Source organism: Athene noctua, chromosome 2 (assembly GCF_965140245.1).
Source record: "Athene noctua chromosome 2, bAthNoc1.hap1.1, whole genome shotgun sequence".
NCBI lineage: Eukaryota > Metazoa > Chordata > Aves > Strigiformes > Strigidae > Athene > Athene noctua.
The window spans coordinates 107,660,748-107,685,463 of NC_134038.1; the positions used below are offsets into that span (position 1 = coordinate 107,660,748).

General features: G+C 39.8%; 1 protein-coding gene across 7 annotated transcripts in view; it reads left to right on the forward strand.

The window, feature by feature from the left end:
- The window catches only part of CRHR2 (corticotropin releasing hormone receptor 2), a 160,656-nt gene that overhangs the window by 62,619 nt on the left and 73,321 nt on the right, over positions 1-24,716 (forward strand). For 2 of the 7 annotated variants that reach the window (XM_074899835.1, XM_074899836.1), the window contains exon 1: positions 4,187-4,462. The exons of the other annotated variants lie outside the window; for them this stretch is intronic. The gene's annotated coding sequence lies outside the window, so the exon portion shown is untranslated. Of the gene's footprint in view, positions 1-4,186; positions 4,463-24,716 lie in introns of those variants that run through there. 7 annotated transcript variants of the gene reach the window in all.

Here is a 24,716-nt window from a genome sequence, read left to right on the forward strand (position 1 = left end):
TGTTGAGAGAATTTGTGTTGTCCTTTTTTCATCACTTCTTCAACTGGTTAGATAACTGCATGCCTCCTGTCTGCCCTCAGTGCATTACCTCTTCTAGACTCTCTATCAAAACTCCAGTCTGGTTTTCCCATTCCCCACAGTAACCCAACTAGGCACAGAAAGTGCTGTGAATGGGGTAGACATATGACTGAGTCACTGATGCTCTGGGTCCATATGGAAATTGACTGTCTGTGCACTCAGCTTCCGGTAAACCTGAGCTAAAATTCACCTTCTGAAATCTCAGGGAAAGAAATTGATTCCATTATGGAAAGTCAGTTACGTGTCCAAGTCCTTAGGTTCATGCGTAGCTTTGAAAACTTTATTCTGATTTTACCAGTACCTTCTGGAAGTGAAGCATTTCTAGTGATTTTGAGCACCGAGCTGAAGAAGTCCTGACTTGTAAAAATAAACATGATGTGGCAACATGACATATTACAAATTACACTAGATAAACTCTACTGCTCCTTCTAACCAGCATGTCTGTGGTTTTGTGATATCCCTACAGATTTCAAATGGATTCTTCAGTGATTTCTATTATCAATCTTTTGGTCTTCATGGACACCTGTGACAAAGCACTTAATGGTGGTGGGTTTTAGTTTCCAGGACACTTGAGATATAAGCAGAATGTAAAGAATTTGTATTACATGATGTACAACAGAGTGAGAATAGTCTCAGTCTCTTGCTTTGATTCATATACCTGTTGTATAATGTGTAATTTTTCTAAACCATTTTACTTGTTTTAGTTCACCCTTTGCTTCCTTTGAGGAGAATCAAGTGAGACTCACTGGGCACTAACCTTTGTCTAGTTGCCATGTTACCTTAATGAAAATCAGCTGGAAAAGGCAGGGCTAATTGCTTTGATTTAATCCTGAAATGTCGATGACTCATTGATGGCTCATTCAGAAAAGATATCTGTTCAAGGTAGAAGGACCAGATAAAGATAGCTTCCTTGAGATAAGCTAAGCAGTTTAAGTGCTGGAAGTTTCAAATGTGTCTGGGTTCTGAGTGTTGCTATACTGCTTGCTGGAAACTTCACCTCTGACTTTGGTATCCTCATCTTCTTCTACCTTTGGTATCCTCATCCTCTTCTACCTTCAGGAGAGAGCACCAGTGACTTGGTTCAGATGTCCTTCTGGCAAGCCTAGAGCTTGCATCAAAACAGTGAGGTAAATGTCTGATGCAGGAGCCCTGCCACCTCTGAAAGATAACACCTTCTGACACCATCTGGGGAATGTGTAGAACAGTTTTCAGAATTAAAAGATTTTTCATTTCACTGGGGCTGACTGGCTTCCACTACTAATTTATTTCTCTTCTGCAGTTACAAAAGGTTGCAGGAAGTGGAAGTATGAGGAAAAAAGGATAGAGGAAAAGCAGAGCATCAACCAAGCAGGCTAGGAATGGAAAGGGAGGTTATGGGTTCAGGTGAAAGTAAGCAAGAAGACAGAAACCTTCTGCCTGAGGAACATGAGTTAAGAGTCCCTGTGGGCAAGGGTGAGGATGGAGTTCCTGCAGAAGACTTTAGAGAAGTGATTTAAGTGATTTAAAATGTAGAAATGCCATTATGCAGGAGTAAGAGCTGTCAGTGTAGCATGGCAGGTTGTGCAGAGGTGAGAAGCAGCAACCAGCTCTTTGACAATTAAGGATAAAGTGTTGTGAGGGTAGATGGAAAGAAAGATGGCATAACAGAATGCAGGTGAGGAATGGCTCAGATGTTAGTGCTGGTGAAAAATGCAGTGCATGAACCCTGACAGAGGGATGAGGCAAACACTAGGAGATATTCAGAAAGCATTTCTGGAAGAGAACTGGAGTACCATGTGAGCTCGCTGCCAGCTGTGAGACAACAAGCAAAATTCTGAGTTGCCATCCCAAAGAACAGCAGGTGAGAGAAGTGAATTGTTGGTTAAATACCAGATATAAAGAATAAGTGTGTTGTACTGCATCCAAGGCAGGCAGCACAGAATAACACATAACAGAAACAATTACCAACAGCAGTGCCACCAGAGTCTCTGAGCAAATTAAAACTCAACAGAAGAAAACGTCAGAGCTAACATACCTGTTTTGCAAATGAAAAGGTGATGTGCAGATTGATCTTTAGCATATTTGGCCTAAGTACTTTCTCTCTACCCATGCACCTATGGGAAGAGATGTTCATAGACTAGTTTCCTTCATGATCTTTTCTTGCTGTTTATCCTCTGACTTTCTTGTCCCCTGAGTTTGTGAGCAGGCATATGACAGGACCACTTTGGTTCTGACTCTGTTGCCTTGAAAGAGCAGCTTTCAGTGTGAATGCAAAGACTAGCCTGACTACAGGCTATCCATCTCAGACATCACTAATGTGTGAAGTTGTTCTGGTATCCTGCTGCAGTCAAGAGACAACGTTTGTGGTTGTGCCAGTTTGAAAGGGATAGGACTGGGATAGTTTCATGACAAATGCAGCTTGTAACTGCCAGAACAGACAGTAAGTGAGACCTATTTCATACCCTGGAACTGAACTCAGGCAAGCTGCTTCAGGCTCCTGTCCTTCAGTCTTGCCCTTTGTAAAGTAATTCCAGTAAATCAGGACCTCTGGAGCCTTCCAACTCTGTAAAGACTTCTCTCCTGCTTTTTTGGTTTAGAGTGCAAGAAGTTCCCTGGTAATATGTCACCTTGATTCCTCAGTGTCAATTTCTTTGGGACTGAGCAGGATGGTTTTGAGGACAGAATCTGTTTTGCAGTCCTTTATAAATTTTCATACAAAGAGTTTCAGATGTACAAAGTGCTCAGCAGGCAGTTGGATTTCAGTATCTTAATATTGTTTTCTCTGCGACTCTCTTTCAGCAATAAAAATCTATTCTCAACACAAAAACGTGAACTGAATGGAAAGCATCCCTTTGTGAGGTCTGGGAAAACTGAAGTTATTGTAATTAACATCTTCAGAGTTGCAAAATTATCCATGAGCTTGTAAATGTTCACTACAGTTACCAACATATTTCTATGTTTAACCATATGTTTTCACAGCTCACCTGTAATTCTTTATTTTCATGCCTTATTGTCTTGGCGCAGATCTGCTGCTCTGTAGCACCTGCAATTTTTGTGTGTGCCAAAGGAAATGCTTAGTTATCAAAATCACATTTATTCAGCTATTCAGTGTTCTTCTCTGCAATGCAGAGTTGTTTCCTAGGCTACATTTGCTAGTATAATACATATTCTGTTGTCAGATATCCCATCCAGTGGATTTTGCCTCATTCCTTGATCCAGTGAAGATAAAGGATTGCACTGTCCTGCTTTATCAGTGGAGATTGTCTCCTTTTTCCATAACCTGAGTTTAGTTTTTCAAATACTTTTTTGTGAAAATATACTTCAAATACATCATGCAACATTGTAGCACACATGAATAAAAGGATTTCACACTCTCAGGCAATGATGTGAGAAAGACAGTATGTTAGAAGTCAGCAGCCTTTGATCAATCTCTGCATTGCCTTTTCGTGCTAAAACCAAAGTAACGGTATATTGATTCCTGAGGGCTTATTGCCTGTTTGATACCAGCCCCGTGAATACTGTTGCAACTTGTCTGTGTGTGAGCAGTGCAGGTGTGTGAGTGTCAACTAGGGTCTCGGCAGCCCACAAGCATAAGAAATGAACCACTAGTGCAACCAGTAGCTTAACTCTAGGTTAAAGAAAGTGCAGAATCAGGGCTTATATTTAAGTAAGTAGTAGAAAGCGAAACAAAGCTATTGTCAGGACAAGGAGGGAAAGAAGGGAAAAGTAAAGAAAACTGGGAATGGGAAGTATTAGTTTTTTACTGTGCGTTGTGGGGCTCTGATACATCAGTGTGTCTGATATAGCCTAATACAAAAGCTGAGGATACTGTCCCTAACTGTTCATCCCATGCCCCAGCTCACAGACACTCTTCTATTTATGAGTCAGCTTCTGCAGTTTACACCAGGTATTTGCTATAAATCAGTGTCTTTTGAGTGCCTCTAGTTAATGGTCCTCTCAGCTTTCTGTGCTCTGGGACAAGACAGACAGCTAGAGCCAGTCAGGTTTACAGTTGTAATCCTTATTAGTGAATGGGTGTCATTAACTTTCCCCTCTGTTCAACCTTCGCAGCTATTTCCACTGCCACCAATGACTGAGATAAGCTAATTACACTGATTATGCAATTTTGCTGTACATAATACATATAATTTTGTAATGAAGGAATAGTGCTACGTAGTAAGTTCACATAAACCTGCCTTTGACTATGAAGGTCTGGCAGGAAGCTTTGCAAGAGAACTTTTCATTAAAGAGTTAAATAAGAATCAGATAATTGACAGGGAAAAAGATCATGAGACATTTCTATGTTCTTTTGGAAGTGCTAATATATCCAGAAGAATGTTCTTTAATAAGTGGGTTTCAGCTTCATTATTGACTACTTAGATGAATCTCATGAGTGCATGCAAATGTAAGTAATGCTTTGCAATTTTGGAAGAACTGATTTCATTTTTTTGCAAGATCAGGCAAGAGATTTTTGTTTGTTTGTTTTGATATTGTAGTTTGTTGTAATGGTGTTGTTTGTTGCAGTATTTTCTTGTTCACTTATTTCTGTATGGACCAGATTATCGATGGTTACTGATAGTAAAAGTTACTTTCATTTTGCTTGCATTGCTAGGCACCAGATCTTTTTCTGGTGGGCTCTAAACAAACACTGGAAAATATGTGCTGCCCCAAGCAACTACTAGGAGACTCCAGAAGGCCAGAAAGTGTGAGGGGAAAGAGAAGAGGTGGTGTACTGGGTTTATATAACAAGGTTTTGATTGCAAGGGATCTGCAGGAGTGGCTTCTGTGAGAAGAAACCAGGGGATGCCCCCATGTTGAACAGAGCCAGTTTCAGCTCTTTTTTAATTAAACTGTTTTCATCTCGACCCATGAGTTTTTCATCTTATTTTATCCCCCTGTCCTGATGAGGAGAGGCAGAGAACAAGCGGTCTGGTGGGCACCTGGCAGGCAGCCAAGGTCTACCCACCACAGGAAGATATGAAATAAATACAGCAAAATTAATTCTGATGTATTTCTTCAAAATTCTTAAGGTTTGGAAATATGGTTATGGGGACTGAACGCTACAACTCACAGGCTGTTGTCCTAGGGAAAGACTTCCAGAAAGACAAACTGGGACATTTGAATGGAATATGCAGAATGAAATTTCTATGCAGTCTACCCAAGTTGACTTAATATTGGTGGCATATCCAAACTAGAATATGAAAGGAAATCGGTTATTTCTGCAAAGAGCCATACAAAGGGATAGATCTACTCTTCATTCAGGGGTGTGTTTTAAGTTGTTGACTGTTACAGATGCACCTAGTGTAGCTTGACGTAGTGCTAATAACATCAAAGCTGTATCAGCACAACCATCTGTTTCTGATGCCCTAGCCCAGCTACGACTAAAAAGCAGAGCTGTCAATGCTTGGGTATGCTACTGCAGTCTTGCTACCCGCTTTAGCTCAGTTATGTTCCCATCACTTCTCTGTAAATACTCCCAACAGTCATGATTCTCATATAACTGTTTCAATAGTGATCTCTGGCTGTATTTTAAGACAGGTGTGAATGTTTTGTATTCAACCTGTGGTCTATAGCTAAATATACTAACTGGTTTTCAGTCTCAGAAAACAATCGGGATTCAGTGCGCTGACTCAAAGATATTTTAATTTCTTAACAGTTTAGTGAAGTCATATGGAGAAATTCTCTCTTCCTGCAGTACATATCCTTTCCCAAAATTAAGACACCAGATTAAACTGACTTGTTTTTTACCTGAAATTCTAGGTTGGTTATCTTTCTTACTTCAAAGGATTTGAAAATTGATCTTCTTTCTTTGAATCAAACTCACTGATCTGTAGTGATTATCTTCATTCCTTTCAAATGTTTTTAAACTTTCCTGGAGCTTCTGGTATCATAACCTATTTAACATGGTCCTTAAAATTCCACAGGAGTGTGAAAGCTGAATGTACATTTCTACCTTCTCTAACTTAGCTCCAGAGATGGGACTCTCAGTTTTCAGTCAGTCTGGTACCATCAGCTGATAGTCAAGGAACTGTATCATGACACCTCCAGGCTTCCCTTCACTAACTGTTCTCCATCCAACAGACCTTGAGGAACTTCACTTTCCAGAGTTTCAGCAGCATTTGTGAATCCATTTCCTTCACAGTTATCACAAGGGAAGTTGTGTTATTACACTGTTGTTTCACAGGATATTGGAAAGATCAGGTAGTGAAGCTCTTGATGTTCAGGATTTTTTTTTCCCTTTAACGAAGTAACACTCTCCTAAAGGCACTCTGAATGTTGGTAAAGGAACTAGCACTGATGTATAACTACATGAACTGCTTGCTTCTGTTAAACCAGATGTTTCATCTGGTTCCAGAATGAAGTGTTTTGAAAGCAGCAACAGTTAATGATGTGTTAGTGTTACTGTACAGCTCACAAAATCCTTCTACAGATGTATTATGTGTAACTCAGTGTTAAACTTCTGAGATCAGTTACTTTGATCATGAACAACAGTATTTCAGGATGGGAAAAATGTGTAAGTGAAAGTAAGTGGTAAAGAGACAGTAAGTAGAAGGATTTAAAGGAGAATTTCTTAACTGGCTGCGGTCAGATGTAATCAAGTAGCATTCTCTCCAGTCCGAAGCATCCTATGAATAGTTTTCATAAGTGATTTTCATTACTGAGGTAACAGAGGCACTTGAAGTAATTGCTATATGTGCACTGTGTTGTAAGTCTATTTAAACAGAGATAATGAGCTATATTCTTCTCTTAGAGTGAACTAGATCTTGAGTAATTCTCTGAAGCTAAATGTTTCTTCCTATCATACTCTGGATGTACAATCATAGCAGCTAATTATAGCGATTAGCTGTGAACTCCCTAATCTACGTTTTTGTTGTGGATGGGTTGAGCCTGGCTTTTACGTGAGCGTCAGGAGCACTTATGTAAAAGCCATGCTTCCCTTGGTGTGCATGCTGTGATCATCACTTCTTTGGGAGTGGAGGTTCATTCCATGTTGTGTGGGTTTGATGGAGGCTAATGGTAACTGTCCTGGAACATCTGTGTTCCTTATTACCTGTGATCTGTGACTGTTTTTTTCAATACACTATTTGCAGTCTTTTCACTGTCTGGCTTGGATCCTGCACCCTTCCTCCAGTTTCTTCTTCTTACACTGTTTCTTCATAACCTTAGCTCATTGAAACTTAGGAAGGGTGCTGTTTTCAATTTCATGTGAGTAGATCTTATGGCACAATGAGAGCCTGGGTCTCTGATTGAGGCTTCAGCTACTGCAGCTGAAGTCAGTGCTGTACAAAACATCCAGATGCCACTTCAGAAGAGAGAATCTCATTCAGAAGACTCAAAATGTTCTTTTGTTGCTATTAATCCATCAGTACTCCTGCTAAAATCATAGAGGGATCAAAGTTCAGATTCAGGAGGTATTAACTTCCCTTCTGTACCTATGGCTTGCTGCAGGATCTGTGTGCACCCTGGGTGACCCTGCCACATCATACCCTTCCTGAAAGAGTGTGCAATTCCATCTAGATTTTATTACTGCATAATTCTTCTAGGCCCCATGCTAGAAAACAGTAGCATTGTATTTGTTGACTCTCAATATCCAAAATAAATTCTTGTTTGAACTATATACATAAGGTGGGATTTATCTCACTGAATTTTAGCCATCTCTGAATGATGACTAATCCAAGCCTGTTCTCTCAATTCCATTTCTGATCAACAAAGAAAGATTCATAGACTAAATCACCCTCTGGACATGCCCATCTTTAGTAATAACTCAAGAAGGTTCCACATCTGTACCGTTTCTATGTTTAAAAGCAGGTATGAGGGGAAAGCCTATTTTACCTTGGCTTGAAGATGAACATGCTGCTTGAATGGGCTTTGAGAGATGTCATTACAATGCTAGCAAAAGGGGGACCTCATAGAATTCTTTAGGTGTAGTTTGTGACAGATAAGTAGACAGCCTTGCCAGACTGGCTGAGATGCTGGAACAGCTGATTAGAACTTAGCACTATTGCTCTTTATACTGCATTTTATTACTTTTAAAAAAATTTCAGTTTTTTCTTTATTGCTCTCCTTCTGTCTTGTCTGGAGATGAGGTCTGACCCACATATGGAATTATGTGCCTTCAGGGGTGGCAAATGCATTACTGAAGGGAAAACTGCGTGAAAACCGCAGGTCTTCTAGAAGGTCTTTGCCATTTTGCATTGTTCTCTGAAAGGGAGATGGTAGAGCAGTTCAAGGTAGACTGGATCTCCCTACTGAAGTATTTTAAAATAAAATTCATAGGGTAAAAATGGAAAGAAAGCATATTAGAGCTTAATAGAACAAGATACTTACTTAGTGTCTTGAGGCACTGGGCCAACATGAACATTCCAGTGGAAACAGTAAATGACTGCTTATTTTTCTTACAGAAGAGGCTTCAGGAGTTGAATGCTCATTTGTACAGAGGTTTTATGTTGCACTTAAAATTAAAAATAGGTCCAAACCTTCAAACTAACATACTTTTCAACATATTATATAGCTTTTCTGTACCCCAATCATAGAGTGCACATGAAGGTTGTACTGCCATAAAATGCTATTCACTGTTCTGTAAAGGCAATCAAAATTTCATTCTAACTTTAAAAAAAAAAAAAATTATAGAAGTTACCTTTTAATTCACCTGTCAAAGAAAACAAGCCTAATACAATCTTTTCCACATTTGATATGTAATCCAGTAGCTCATTGTTGTTTGTCAGATGAAGTCAAAGCTGTGTTTCTTTAAAAAAGTGTTATAAATTTAAGACTCCTATTCATGCACTTTACATCCTTTGAAGTCCAATGCAGTTTGACCATTCACACTTTCTTTTTGTTTGTTTGTTTTCCCTTCTACAACACAGTTGTTCATGGCAAACTTGGGATTTAAGATTTTGTGGTTTTGTACCTAGGAGAACATAAATTAAGCAGTCCTCACTTGAATGCCCAGTCATTAAATAATGAACACTCAGTTTGCTCTTAGGGGTTAATTCTGTGTTTGAAATGGAGCTGGCACTGTGGATAAATCTGCCTCAGTGTAAGAAATGTAATGTATGAATTCTCAGTAATGTTTTTCTTTTCAGTAATGTTTTTCTTTTCGTAAGAGAAAATCTATTACCAAAGAAGGTAGTAAGCATCCAAATGGGAGAGTCTCATCTAAGTGGAAGTGAATGATGAGCACTGCACTTCTAGGTGAATGAGTACTTTCAAACATATTTTACCTGATCTTATTGCTCTTTGTTGAAAGAAAATGGGAAATCTTTTTCAAGATTTTCTAAAAATTCTCTTCTTGCATTCTCACTGTAAACAATCAGTCCTAGTGCCCATCTTCCATATCAACATGACAGGAAATCTGCAACTATTTAAAGAGTAAGCAAATTCCACTACTGAATGATAGGACCTTTCCACAGCATCCTGTCTTATGGTCCTTTGTGCACTTATCTGTATTCAACTGTAAATCTGATGTGTGCTGAAGCATCACCAAGTCTTTTATCCTCTTTGAAACACCTAGAACATTTTTCTGCACCTTGAGTTCTTGACTGATTTCCTAACTGGATGCATCATTCGTTTAGAGACTCTGCTGGGGTAAGAAGACTGCCTTGCTTTCCTCTCACCTCTTTCTTTCATCTTTTGTTTCCCTGGTGACTTATTCAGGCTTATATTGTTCTTTGGGAACCACACTAGGCTCTGCAGACTGATCTGGATTAACAAAACAAAAATAAAAGGGAAAAAAAAAAAGAAAAAAAACCCCTAAGCCTACTCATGTATCATTTTTATTGGTTATTTTCAGTCTGGATCCAATTTATGGTGCTTATTCAGAATCCCTGGAGCCAGCGTTTTCCCCAGGAAGGTGGTACATAAATCTTTGGCTGATTAAACCAACAAATTTGAGTTCTGAAAGCCTCAGTTCTAGACCTAAAGAGAAAACCTTCATAGTCAGTTTCAGGAAAAAAAAAAAAATATAGGGGGAAAAAGGTTTTCTTTATCTTTAATATAGTCACCTACCTTTCTTGGTTAGAACAAGCTCCTTCTTAGCAATAACACAAGTGGAAGGGAAGTTTTAGCTTTCTGGGGCAAGAGACTGATGGCTTGGAAACCAGCACAGACAAGCCAGGGCATAAGATTCACTTATAGTATACATCCTCCAGTCTCTTGAAGGATTGGAAAAATTAAAGAATAATAATTATAACCAGAAATAAAATTTACAAAGATGGCCTGAAATGAAGAATTAAAGGTGTCAACAGTATGACTTTAAAGCAAACTAAATAATGTCATTCCAAAGTGAGAGGAACTTGCTTGGAAATTAATGAATGTTGAGGAAAAACCTGAGCTAAGTTGAAACAATGAGAAGTGTAATTTTTAGAACTTTGAGAAATCTCTAGAATATTATGGGGGCTGTTTTGTCTTTTTTTGTACTGGGAGGAGAGTTGTATCACCAGCCTAAGATTAATGTCCGGTATGTAAAGCAGTGCATGTAACTGTTGACAACTGGATGCGTAGCATTTGCAAGGTGTGCAGTGTTTTGTGCCAGCATGAAATGACTTAGTCTTTCCATCCACTTCCTTGTAGTCATGAAACTATATGGTGAATTAATTAAAGGGAATAGTATTCTTTGCCATCTTTGGTAATACCAGTTTTGGTCAGAGTATCACCAACCTTCACTCTTCAGACACTTCAGTACCTGCAGGTGATACATAACTGATTCTGGGAAGTTTGCATGCTGGTACCTATTATATAGTTCTCTTCTGCCGGGTGATGGAGCTAATTCCAATGATGATCAAGGACCCACAGCAGCACCAGTTTAGAGAGCGTCTTTTCTTCCACCGCATGTTTGGGAGCACAATTTCTGTTCTCCCTATACTCAAATCTGTACCTCTGTTTACAGCAACAGTTCTCAAAACTTTCATTGCCATGGAGTCTCTGTTGTCTTTTGGCAATGAAAGGCTTCCCAGGTATTTCTTTATTACCTTGCCTGGCACTGGGAGAGAAATACAAGGATGTCTTCTCTACAGAGTAGCCATAGTCTTTCCCTGACACTGGCTTCAGGGGATTGAATGCAGTATACTATTATAAGGATGGCTCTTGGCCTGATTTGAAATCCTGATCCTTTTTGTGGTAGGGCTTTTCTATGAAGAGAGTTACAGACAGCAATGAGATGGCATGTGTATGGGTCTTAAAAAGATGTGTGTGATGACACTGAAGCTACCACAGCATGTTTGCCAGGCTACAGTGAAACCAAAACCATGTGGGATGGTTCAGATATGGCCTCCTAATCATTCCTAGTTGAAATGAGCTCAGGCTCTTAAGATTCATCAGAGAGCACAGCCAAGAAATGAAGCTGGTGAAATGCTTTTCTTAGCCTGTCACAGCATGTGCTGACAGCACCCATTATGTACTATAAAATTAGAAGAGATTTTAAAATCCCCTTTCTCCCTCCCATGCCATTTCAAACCCCCAGAGAGACAATAATTATCAGGCGATAAGAAAGCACCTTCCCACATAACAGCAGGTTTTCCAAATGAGTGATGCATTGTATTAATAAGGTTATGTCAGGGGAACAGCCTCTTTTCCTCTTTTCCACCTGCCTGAACTTTTGTAGATTGTTCATGGTCTTATTGGCCAACACTCAACTACTTGTGCCCAGGGAAGTTTCCTGTGAGGAGAAAGATCACTTGTGTGGGGGCTGGGAGATGACTTGGGAAACTGGACTGAAACAGAGACCAAGGACCACTGCAGACAGTCCCATCTTGCACTCAGAGTGCCAAACGCTTATCTTTGATCTGCGTTTTCAGATTCATAAGATCGTGTGTGCATGAAAACAACCCTTACAGAACAATATGGTCCTTCACAGTTCTGTCTCAAAATTAATCTCTTTTTTTTTCACTTCCTTTTTGATATCACTTGCAAACCAAATTTCCTGGTATCTGTCCAGTACTAGCATACATTAGATGAAATATTAATTCTCTCAGGTTTCTGATCTCACTTAAAATTTTGACACATATTGTCCTAGAGGAAAGGATTGGCACATGATTCATGTTTCATGCTACATTTTGGGAATGCATGCAAATGAAGCAGTGTTTTACAGCAATGGAAGCCGTAATATAAAGTGTAGGAGGAGGAGCCCTGTGTGGTTTAAGCAGCTGGTGGACTTTCAAATTCAGGCTTAAACAAGTAGGTACATTATCAATGTAGCACATATTTTATCTGCAAAATCAGCTAATCCCTGCTAATCCCTGCCACCCTTTGAACATCTTTGAACCCATATCAATGCTGTGCTTGGTTTGTGTTATTCAGTAAAACTTCTGGCACTAGTTTCAAGGATGGGAAGAGAAAAACTATCAGGGATGGAGGCAAAACTATGCTCAGTGCTCTTTAAGGTAATTTCTTTCATGAAAGTTTGCTGTTCCTCATTGTGACTCTCTAAGAAAGAAGATCTGAGCTGGGTGTTGCTTTTCTCCTGTCAAGTGTTTTCATGCAGTTGTTTTTAAAACTTATTCTACTCTCCATGGGAGAAGGAGAGTATTTATAGGGAGAGACAACAGAAAGTGTAGCACTTTTATTAACCATAATAGGACTTTAAGACTTAGAATTACTGTTGTATTTCCCTGTATCTGCAGGGGCTTTGCTTTCTCATCTCAAACTAACCTGATCTGTGATGGCCTAAGGAATCGATTTCTAACCTGTCACATCAGCAGCCATTTCCACAATCAAAATTCAGGCTCTTGGTTGCTGAATATTTCACTCTTCCTGTAAAATAGTATGATTATGGGAGATTTTGTATTACGAAGATCAAGTTGACTTTGCAGAAATTGGGATAACTTGCCCATTCTTATCCTGGTTTTGAAGTTACATTTTTAGAAGGAGAATTGTGGCTCAGAAAAATAGGCTTACATCTGCCAAGAAGCATCTGGAATTTTTATGCTCTTATAAAAGGTTTAGTCATGAAAGCTGGCAGGCATGACTTTGGCAAATGGTCATCTGTCTCATGCTTGCAGTCTTTTTTTTGGTGTTTGTCTTGTAGACAGTCTGTTTCTTCCCTGAACTCCCCTGCTGGATATTTAGGCTTAAGGAAGACATGGTGCTTTCTGGCAACCAAACATGGCATAAGCTGACAGTAGCGTATGTTGTGGTTTTGTCCACACATCCGAAGACATGCAAGTGTGACAGGATCTGTCTGAATCATCCTGTAAGACTGTAATTTTCTAAAGGGCAATGATTCTTATAAAATGCTGGTTCTATGATCTAGACAGGAGTTTGACATGGAAAAAACAACCAAAAAAATACTCAAACCTGTAAATCTGAACAACTGTTCTGGTTCCTGATGAATGTTACTGTGGTATAGACAAAAACCCAATGCTGACTGTGATAATCAAGTTTTGTAGATTCCCTGTGTCATGTGTGATATCTTTCCTTGGGTTCCTAGGTTGCTCTTATTTTCCGAGGGCGCTTGTGTTTGCCATGTTTTACTTTCCTCTCACAACCTCAGACTGGAGGTTTCATCTGAATTCTGTGTCAAAAGGTATTTGAACCTTACCTGGCAAAGGCCACATGAGTGGGTGCCATTCTGGAATCCAATACCATCCCTAGACACCACCTCCTTCTTTTCTCAACCACCTTTCTCATTATTTTTGCAGAGCTCTGGGACCAGGTCAGGATTCCCGCTGAACATTGACTCTGTGCTCCATCACGAACCATTCATACAGCTGTTGTCCTTTGCATATGCAATTGCAACTCAGATTTCATAAGGTTACCAAATTCCTGAATAAATTCCAGGCAGTGAATCTCTGTGAGAAGAACGTTGTTCCCCACATTCACACTTACCTCAGCAGAAATCAAAGTGGAGGGAGGCGTACGCGGGAACTCATTTACCTCAACCAGCTGTACAAATTGTCTTCTCGAGTCATCTCTTCTAGGAGAATTCCAGCCTCCGGCTCCTTTCCCCTCTCTCCCACTATTGTGTTAATCAGATCATAGTGCTTCTCAATTCCACAATGCTTTACTACGGGTAATAAAGTACAGTTACACCTCTCATTGTCATTGCCAACTCTCTGTGCGTTCAGTAATTATGGCAAGTGACTAATTGAATTCTGAATTTCAACTAAGAGGCAATTACTATAAAAGATCAAACATCATTATCAGCCTGTGCTCTGACAGCCTTCCAGAGGTTAGGCAGAGAGTTTCATAGCTCTGTGCTCTCCTAGTCTCTCAGGCTGAGAAACAAATTGTGCTTCAGCCCTGGGTAATGACTTTCCTCCTCTAGTCTTAGTGCTTTGCAGAAACTCACTACCACTACAGAATTATGGGAGAATTAATGACCTGTTGGACTCACCAGCAGTGTGAACCTTTTCTTACACTGCACCTTTCTTACTCATGTGATTTTTTAGGTATTTATGTAGGTGGAAGTTCCCACATGTTCTGAGCCATATAATTTTTTCCTAGTAATTTGTGCATGATCCATACAAACACTAGTTGGATGATAGCCTATGTTTCTTAAAACAATTACATGATCCAGACTCAAATGAGGGAAGTCTTTAAAACAGACAGGAGTGATTGTTCCACGTCAAATTACAGGCCCATCCAGGCCAATACTTTGTTTAGCCCAGACACCTAAATTTAGTTGTCTGTATGAAGGTGCTTATATATGCTCTAGGTGCTTAAGTTACCCCTGTTGTGAATATAGATGTAGTCAATGGAAGAACAATTCAGCTCTGTAAAATAAATGGCCACTGATCAGCTGAATCTGTCTAGACTGTGCTGGCTGCAATAACTAGGGCTCAATTCACTTGCTTAAGCATGAGAATCTAGCGCTATTTGGATGGCCTGCATTGAGTGGGTGCCATGGACATCATGGGCCATCTCAAATAGTACTAATTCTACACGTCCAGCAGCACATATAACCCTCACCTACATATGAGCATCTGCGTCGTGACATCGAAACTTATAGGTCTGAATCTTGAGCTCAGTTTTGTCTGTAGAGAGGAGTATAAGAATAGGGCAAGCCTGAAGAAAGGCTGCTCTTGAGTGCTGTTTTAGTTTCCAGCAATCCAAGTTTCTGAACTAAGTAATGTCTGTGCATGTTAAATGAGTGAGAAATGTTTGATTTTTCTTGTGTGTGACACCTGGCCTTTCAGCAAAGATTAATTTGTGATTTTGGATTGTGATTAATCCACAATAGCTGTGTGTGGAAATGTAAAGCCCAGCATGAATTTCAGATTTTTATTTTGCAGCAGGTTTTTTCTGAGTCAAATAAAGTCTGGTTTCTGTTCAGCTAGAATGAAGAGGTTTGGGGGTTTTTTTGCTTGCTTTTTTTTTTTTTTTTCATGTACTGACAACCAGATGAATCAAAAAGGTGATAACCTGAGGAATAGTTCAGTACAGATTGCTTCATAATCTCTCTTTTTTATCTTTCTGCTTAAAAATACGTGCAGGTCTGAGTTGAAAACCATTGGGTTCTATGTGCATTCACATTTGCATATGTGCTGTCTCAGGGAATTAGCTGCAAAGTGCAAAAAGCCTTGGGAGGTTACAGACTCACCCTGCATCTTCAGGGCTGTAACACAATACAGAGGAAAGTAACCTCCATTTGTTTCAAAATTATGCACTTTGCAAGCTATTACAGGATATACTTTTAATTTCAGGCACTGCAGCACTTTTTGACAGACACTGAAAAGGAGGGATTATTTTCCTTTTTACCCTTCCTTAGTGCTTTTGACACATGTGACCCTAACTCTCTCATGTGAGTCATCTGGAGGAAAAAAATGCACTTTCATGTTTATGAAAGCAGGATTAACTGAGTATTTAAAAATGCTTTTTCACTTGTCTCTCTCTCCCGGTCTTCTTGGTGTCCTCTCAGTTGTTTCTGTAACAGCATGGTCCTGTCATTTCAGAACAAGAGTTTTCTTAATCACAAGCAATGAAATCATTTCCTAAGGAAATTATGTATATAAAGTATACAGGGATAATATTTCTAGAAATTAATAATACTTCTGTTCTGTTGAATTATTAATTACAAAGGTTCAACAGGACCTGTAAGGAGATGTGACAAAGAAAGCAGCTTCCAGGATAATTCCTCAATTATCCTTCTGAAGAGCTATTGTTTTGGGAAAGGGCAACCATTTGGGGATTGCCCGCCACTTCCACACCTCAATCCTGAAACAATTCAAAATTAATCTGTAAAGAAAGAAAATATGCACTATCAAATAGATGTATTTTATGGAACAGTTTTTGTTAACCCTGGAGGAATGAAAAGATTTAAAAATATTGCAAGAAGTTGTGTTTGTTTCCTGAGGTGAACTGTGCGGGGTTGACTTGCACGGTTGACTTGAAAGTCAAAAAGACTGTGTGGGGGGTTTTTTTTGTAGTTTTGTATTAACAGAACAAAGTTGGTAAGAGCCACTTTTCTGACATCTTTGCACAATACAGTCTATGGGATCTTTCTTAAGGTGCTAAAGTGGCAATGGTTGCTGCCAGGCAACCCCAGCCTAGGACGTGACCTGCTGAGCACAGTGGAGATATATCAGAAACAGAAACTCTGGATTGGGACCTACTTAGGTCAGTAATGGGAGTGTGGAGAAAAGAGATAAGGGCACAGACGCCAGGCTGTGAGTCCTGGAATCAGCTGTTGTTGAGAAGGTGAAAGCATAGCTGAACATCTCGCCACAGCTCGACAGTGAGGTGCATCTCTGAAATGAGAAACAAGGGACCAGCTGGCTGGCCCAAGAAGATGTCAGTGGGATCCAGGTCTCAGTAGGGTTTGTGGTGAACAGGGCAACACACCAAGTAGGTTCCTAGCCAGTCTGTCTAGGAGGCAGCCAGAGGTTGCCTGGAGAAGATTTAAAAAAGATTACTTCTTGGACCTCAGCACTTAGATGAAAGATAGGAGATGGAGGAAGAGGTTTAGACAAACAGAACTGTATACCTTGGATGCCCTTTTATACTCCTACAGTCTAGCAAGCTTTAAACCTGCTCAACTTGTCTAAGGAAGGTTGCATTCAGAAGTGCTGTATACATGAGTGAGAAGATCTGTGTAAGAGTGGGCACAAAGGGGTGGGCAAAACTATAACCTTTACCAGTATGGCTAATGGAGTACGACTTGGGCTAGAAATCTGGATAAATGTTTTTCTAAACTGAAGAAGTCTGGAGGACTTTAAACTTCTGAAAGGCTCTGTTCCTGCCCTTGCTTTTGACATGTTATATGACCTGGGTGAATCACTTGAGCTTTTTAGCAGACAGGAAATCGATACAGAAAGTGAGCATAATTAGGTTGCTTGAGCTTCTCATAAAGCATTTTAGGACTTCTTGGCAAAGGAAAACAATAGAAAGCTGAACAAAGTTTCTTACATGCTTGGGAGCCTGAAGAAACATCAGGTTGGTGAGCTAGACAGAGCTGAGGTCAGAAATATTTTCTAGGGAAACATTTCTTACCTAAAGTATTATTTATCTGTCTTCCAAGACTCTCCTATAAGTTCATTATAATTCTACATGAATGTCAAAAAAAACCCACCCATGCCATCTAAGAAAACCTCTCTTTGCACAAAGCTTGGCTTTCAGGATGATGTTGGCTGATGTACAAAGTAATAAGCATTGGTTGGATAACTGTTCTCTCCTTATTTTTGTCTGAATATCCCTCATTCACAAATAAAGTATGTGGAGAGATATTTTTTTTTTCAGTCTCATGGATGTCTGGCTGCTGTTACTCATGATTTCTAGAAATAGAAAGCAGTGTACTGGTGCACTGTGAATCCTACCTGACTCTAGCTTGTCACGGCAACAATCAGAAGAAACCCACCAAAGAGGAAGGATGGCACATGAATAAATAATTTATAGCCCCATGATTCAGCCCCTATTTTTAGAGGCTTGCTGTTTTTCTGAGACTTTCAAAAAGGGCTAAGAATAGTATTTGCATGAAGTGATGTATCCTTTATGCAACACAGATTTTTTCTGTCTTATTTGATCTGAATCCTATGAAATCTGAGCAGCCAATCTAAGGAATTTGTGTCATTCATTCCCTGTTTAATTTATGGAGGATCATGGCAGATAAGTACACAAGAGAAAAATTTTTTGCTTAATACCAAGCAAAATGTCTTATTTTGAACATTAAATGAGTAAAAATGATTTGGAGGAGACACTTGGAGAATCTTGCAATACCCCAGTGATAGGACACTCTGGAAGGGAGGAATCTATTGAAATGGGCTCAAGTTCCTCTTGAAGTCAAACAGTGGATGAACCAGAGTCAAAGTACTCTGTGTTGTAACTTATGAACTACAGTGTTCCAATATTGGAAGGTTTGGTTTTACTCCTGTGTTATTTGAATTTTTCTATTTTTTTTTCTTTTTGAGGGGTAAAACTTTTGTCCAATTTACCAGACTTAATAAGTGATTCTCATTGCCCCAAAACTGTGTATTTCATTCAGCTCAGAAAATGTCATCCAGCTTTAAGCAGGGCACTGAGACAAGACAGGTTTTCTCCACTGTCTTTTTTGATTTTAAAAACCAGCATTTCACAGAACCTGTTTTAATGTTGCAAACCTAAGGAAAAACCTCTTATTTGTGCTTACTTCCCACTGACAAACCGCATAAATACCTCTGTGTTGGGGGCACCATCGACTGGCTGCTCTACAGCCTACTTTGCTGTGCCCTGAAGCCAGTATAGGAAGGGACTGGTAAGATGTACTGAACAAGGGTAGTTGCAAGTATTGTAAAATTACAAGGTTGAACTCTGCCTATGGTAAATATGCAGGTTTAACCTACCCTGAAAAGGAAGGCAAGTTATTCAGCTTGGTCAGAGGGCAATACAGAGGCAAAAAGAGTTTAACAGTTGTCTTAGAAAGGAGGGAAAAAATAATTTATTAAGGATATCAGCAAAAGAATTCCCAGTGGAGAGATTTAACAGACTGTCTGAAACAGGTTTACAATGCAATTACTAGAAAATCTTGAACTTTATGCTTTTTAATCTGGACTAAACAAATCCTGTGGTAGGGAGATGGATGACATGACCCACTGTACTCTTTCAGTTGTTTGCTGCATCTGTGATTCTCTGAGATTGCTGAAATCACTGCTAACTCCACTTCCCAAAACTTTGTACTTCCTAGGGACTTTATTCAGTGGGGGTTCTGGTTTTCTGGTTGATGGACCCTTCATTTTGGCTTGGCTGACAGCTAACATGGATCAGCAAGCTGTCAAAGCAGTCAGGATACCCTTAGCTGTGCACATTTCAGAACTTAACAAACTGTGTTTCATTTATTTATTTGTTTGCTTATTTATTCTCTTCCCTCCAGTAGCAGATTAACTTGTCTTAAGGTTATAGGGCCACTCTATGTGCATGGGATGCAGGACAAAATGCGTAAATAGTTAGAGAAGGGAGATTTCCACTTTAATGATGACTGGAAATGTAAACCTCATCAGAAAGTTATCTATATGAGACACAGCAAGATGAGTAAAATCTTTTTCAAAACCAGCTTAGTTCCAGCTGTCAAGGACAAGGTCCATTATATTAGTTCTTGCATGTAGTGTCTGGAATTGTCTTTCACCCACTAATGACTGGAAGGATGTGGTTAACTTCCTGCTGAGAAGTACATCCACTTATTTTTACTCTGTTCTCCTGTCTCTTGTTTGTTTCATGCTTTTAATGGACTTTTACTGACTAAATACAAGCCTGCTACCAGGCCAATCTATACAGATTGAGTTACCACTACCTAAAAAGCTTTATGTTCTTCAACAGGGTCAATTAAAAAAAAAAAAAAGCCACTCATCAAATACTCCTCTTTGCATATTGCAGTCGGAAATGCAGCATCATCTGCTGTTAGAAATTAAATTAAGGTCAAGGTTTTACCTCTCAAACTGATGTAAAACATTGAACCTAAGTTGTGTTTTAAAGTTGTTCCAGAGCATAATAGTGTCCTGTTAATCACAAAATCACAAGATGGTTGAGGTTGGAAGGGACTGCTGGAGGTCATCTGGTCCAATCCGCCTGCTCAAGCAGAGCCAGTTGCCGAGTCCTGACGGCCTTTAAATATCTCCAAAGAGGGACACTCCACAACCTCCCTGGGCAACCTGTGCCAGTGCTCAGGCACCCTCACAGTAAAAAAGTGTTACCTGAGGTTCGGATGGAGTTTGTGCTCATTGCCTGTGGTCCTGTCAGTGGGCACCACTCGAAAGAGCCTGGCTCAGTCCTCTTAGCACTCTCCCTTCAGGTATTTATACACACTGATGAGATCCCCCCTGAGCCTTCTCTTCTCCAGACTGAACTGTCCCAGCTCTCCCAGCCTTTCCTCATATGTGAGGTGCTTCAGTCCCTTAATCATCACATGGTCCTCCACTGAGGTCTCTCCAGTATGTCCAAGTGTCTCTTGTACTGAGGAGCCCAGAACTGGACACAGCACTCCCGATGTGGCCTTGTCAGGGCTGAGTAGAGGGAAGGATCACATTCCTTCACCTGCTGTCAGTGCTTTACCTAATGCAGTCCAGAATACCATTTGCCTTCTTTCCAGCGAGGTGGCTCCCAGTGTATACTGGTACAGGAGGTTGTTCTTCCCCAGGTGTGGGACTTTGCACTTCCCCTTGTTGAACTTCGTGAGTTTCCTGTCAGACCATTTCTCCAGCCTGTCAAGGTCCCTCTGGACAGCAGCATGACCCTCTGGCATTACCAGCGAACTCCTCCCAGTTTGGTGTCATTTGCAGACTTGCTGAGGGTACACTCTTCCCTATCCAAATCATTAATGAGTGTCAGTCACTTACCTCCATCTAGACTTTGTGCAGCTATCACTACCCTCTGGGCCTGGCCATTCAGGCAGTTTTACCACCTCTTGGTGTTGCTTTTGCAGCTACTCTGGTGTTATTGTTATCAATATTTTAAATATAATCTTCATGTAAGCACTTGCAGTTTTGAAGCAGTCAGTTATACTGAATACGAAGACTTACCACAGTCATCCAAATTCAGTCGTTTCGAAGTAGCAGAAAAATCACAGTTGGGATGACAAATATTGGCTGTTGTTGATCCATTTGCTGGTTAGACACAACACTGAGGTCTTTTTAGATGAGTCTCTAGCAGTGTTGTTAATAAAGTGTAACATGTTGGGGAGGAATTCATTTTGCATGAGTTTTGATGGCTAAAAGTCACACTACTGTACTGGGATAAAGGTCCCTTAGCTTATTTGTGAAAAACTACTCACATTCTGTGCAAGTTTCTCCCAGAACTAGTCTGTACTGAGTGTCAGGGATGCTGAAGAAGGTTATAGGCAAAGCTGTAAACAGGGTTTGGATGTCTCTCCCCTCATCAAACACCAGCTATCCTGAGTGTAAGGAGTCCTGCAAAATGAACGAATAAAGTCTGCAAGCTTCTCTCATGTCATTGCATGTGAGTCCAAAATCATTATCCGTTATTACTGGTGTATGGGCTGTTTGCTCATATTTGGGTTGATCAGCTTCTCTTTATTTAAACAACAGATACACTGGGGTTTCTTAAAAATCTTATTTGCCCTAAAACCACACAGAGTTGTGATTATCATGCTCAGTTTTTGGATAAATGCAACACTGTATTTTTCTTCTTCATTCAAGGAGCTTTTGATCTCCTCCCTGGAATTTCTCACTCGCTCTTAAATGATTACACTCCACTAAGAAAAGATCAAGTTCTATATAATAGTATATGTGGGTGTATATATATATATATATATATATATATATACAAACATATATGAGTGAGACATTCCTGTAGTTATTTGATTGTTTCTCTGACTTTATTCAGAGAAGAACCATAAAAAAAAATTCTGAGCTGGGCACGCCTTTCCCAACAGCTGGAGTCAGGTATACCTACAGTATCCTCACCACACAGCTCATTCCTGAACATTCCTTACCAACATGAGGTCATTTCTGAAGACCCTGTAAAATCCGTGGTGATAAAAGTTCCCTGCTCGTTGAAGGGATTCTTAAGGGCTATTTAAGCTAAGAGTGAACAGTGACACATTGCTAACAAATACTTTATGAAGTGGGTTGGAGCAGTTTTGTTCACTAGGACTTTTTGGCAAGTATTGCTTTTACAATAGTTTCATACATCGAAGAACCCCTGTTCCTGCTGTCGGTGGCTGGTTGTAAGGAATAGGGTTTCCCAGTTCTGTTCCTGCCAGTGATTTTAGTCATGCTCAGATCTTTTACCTACCTTTTAATGATGTGATACAAAGTTTTTCAGAAATGGAGATCCCTTCTACATCACCTTGGAGCCCATGAGAATTGCAAATGTTGGTACTTCTTCTGTCATTGTGTATGTGAATCTATATTGTGTATGGAGCTGATATGTTGGCTGGTGTGTAGGATCCAGGTCTGGCATTGGGCTGTCAAAACAGCAGCCACCACTACAGAGCAAGAACAGTAGTGGAAGACATTGCATTACACTGTCTGAGGGGCTCTAATTGCTGCATTTGACTCTGAGAATGTTGCCATTGCTGTCATTGGCTTTATTGATAGAATATGACTATGATCAGCACAACTCAATCAGTTGTTAGAGGAAATATGAAAATGCATGTTATGCTGGCTGGCCTGGAGAGGATTAAATAAGTTTTCTGGAAGCTAGCAACCCGAATGACAGTCTGATACTTCTTTATATTCAGGGAGTTTCCTTTTACCTCCTTGCCTGTCCCCTGGACTAATGGTTAAGCAGCAATCAACACTTTCAAAGTCAAAGAAGAGGCCATAGACAGAAGCATAGAAATTAATATTGGATGATGTGTCAAAACCTGTGTGTATAATGTGCGTTGCTTGTGTCATCATGAGTCATCTACTGCTCATTTTTCATTTCCATGAAGATTAAATCTGCTTGTCCAGTTGTATTATATGAGTGCAAGTGCACACAGAGCACAAATAACCACATATTATAACCACCAAATATCTCTTTATTTTGTGTATCTGTTCTTTAGAATAAAGTCAGTAAGGAAGGAGAAATTATGAGAATGTATACTGGGTTCTTCAGTATGCATTTGTCTAAGAAAATGAATATTGGAACAATTTTTTATTTTTTTTTAACTAGGAAAAAAAAGAATTAGTGCTAATAGCTCTCATTTGTTGCTCTAGAAATATCATGTAACTGTTCTTTTCTTCCTGGGTATTCACTGTTTGTTTCTACAGTGGAGTTCTCCATAATGATTCTTCCATTTTCTCCTTATTTTTCATGACACTTGTTAAGAAAAATTGAACTTAATCCAGTCTCTTTCTGTACACAGTGCTTTAAAGCAAAGGGCAAGAATACTTCTAGCACAAAGCACATTAATCCCAGTTCTCATTGGAAAACCAGGTGAGAAGGAATCTTCTTCAGCATGTTAAATCACCAAAGAGATCATAGAAGTCTCTTGGCAAGATCACTGGCTGTTGATTTCCCTCTTCTCTTACATACTCTGAAGCTGGGCAACATACATCTTCCATTGCTGTCTTTCACAGAACCAATGTATCTGTCAGCTTTTTGGCTTCTCTTTGCTGCTTTGATCACTGTTACAACTGCATGTCTCAGTGACTTTGCCTGTCATTGAGTCTGTTATTTCTTCATCTTTTCTGTACTGTTTCTGACATTAAGTAGGGATGCTATGAAGCAGCTGTTTGCTGCTGTGAAAAAGACTAAGATGGTTATTTGAAGTTGCCATTAGTTTACCCAGGGTCTTTTGTGCAGATATGCAAGCACACACAGAAGTTCAGCACACACCAGATGTGACTGACTGTGAACACCGTGAGCCTGTTGAGTGCATATGTGATTGGTCCAATGTCCCCAGGAAATGCTGGACTCACTTACAATATGCCGTGGGATTCATCTGTGCATGAACAAGAGCTGCTTCTTACAGATGCCTGCAGTGAGGATCTTGCTCTCTAATATTACCTCACACACTAAATCAGATATTTCTCCTTTAAAGCACTGGGTAAAAGATCTATGTTATGTTAATAAAACAGATATATGAAAATACATTCTTGTTTCCACGTGTCTATTAGAACTAATGCTTTTAGGCATTTGGAAGAAAGAAAGAACACCTTTGCTTTGGGATATAAATTACATATGACTACCAGAGTGTCATGGTTTGAACCTGGCCAGCAGCCAAACACCACTCAGCCACTAGCACACCCTCTTACTGCCCAGGGGATAGGGGAAGAAATTGGATGGAGACTCATAGGTTGAGTTTAATAATTGAAATAAAATAAAACAATAACAATAATGGAAAGTACAAACAGGTAATGCACAATGCGATTGCTCATCACCCACTGACTGATACGTAGCCTGTTCCCAGCTAGTGATCCCAAAATACCAAGATCCCACAGTCGCAATCTCGGAAGTGAGAGAGAACCCCACCCCATCCTGGATAATCCTCCTTTATATACTGAGCATGACGTTATATGATATAGAATATTTCATTGGTTCATCTGGGTCCAGTGCTCTGGCTCTGCTCCTTCCCAGCTTCTTGTACACCTGCACACAGGCAGGATTTGGGAAGTTGGAGAGTCCTGGATCTCATAGCAACAACTGAAAACATCAGTGTATTATTATCAGCATTCTTCTCATACCAAATCCCATACTGAATCCAAAACACAGCACTATTCTGGCTACTAAAAAGAATAATTAACTCTATCCCAGATGAAATATGGACACAGAGTTTGGAATGAGATATTCCCAGAAGTCAGATCTACTTG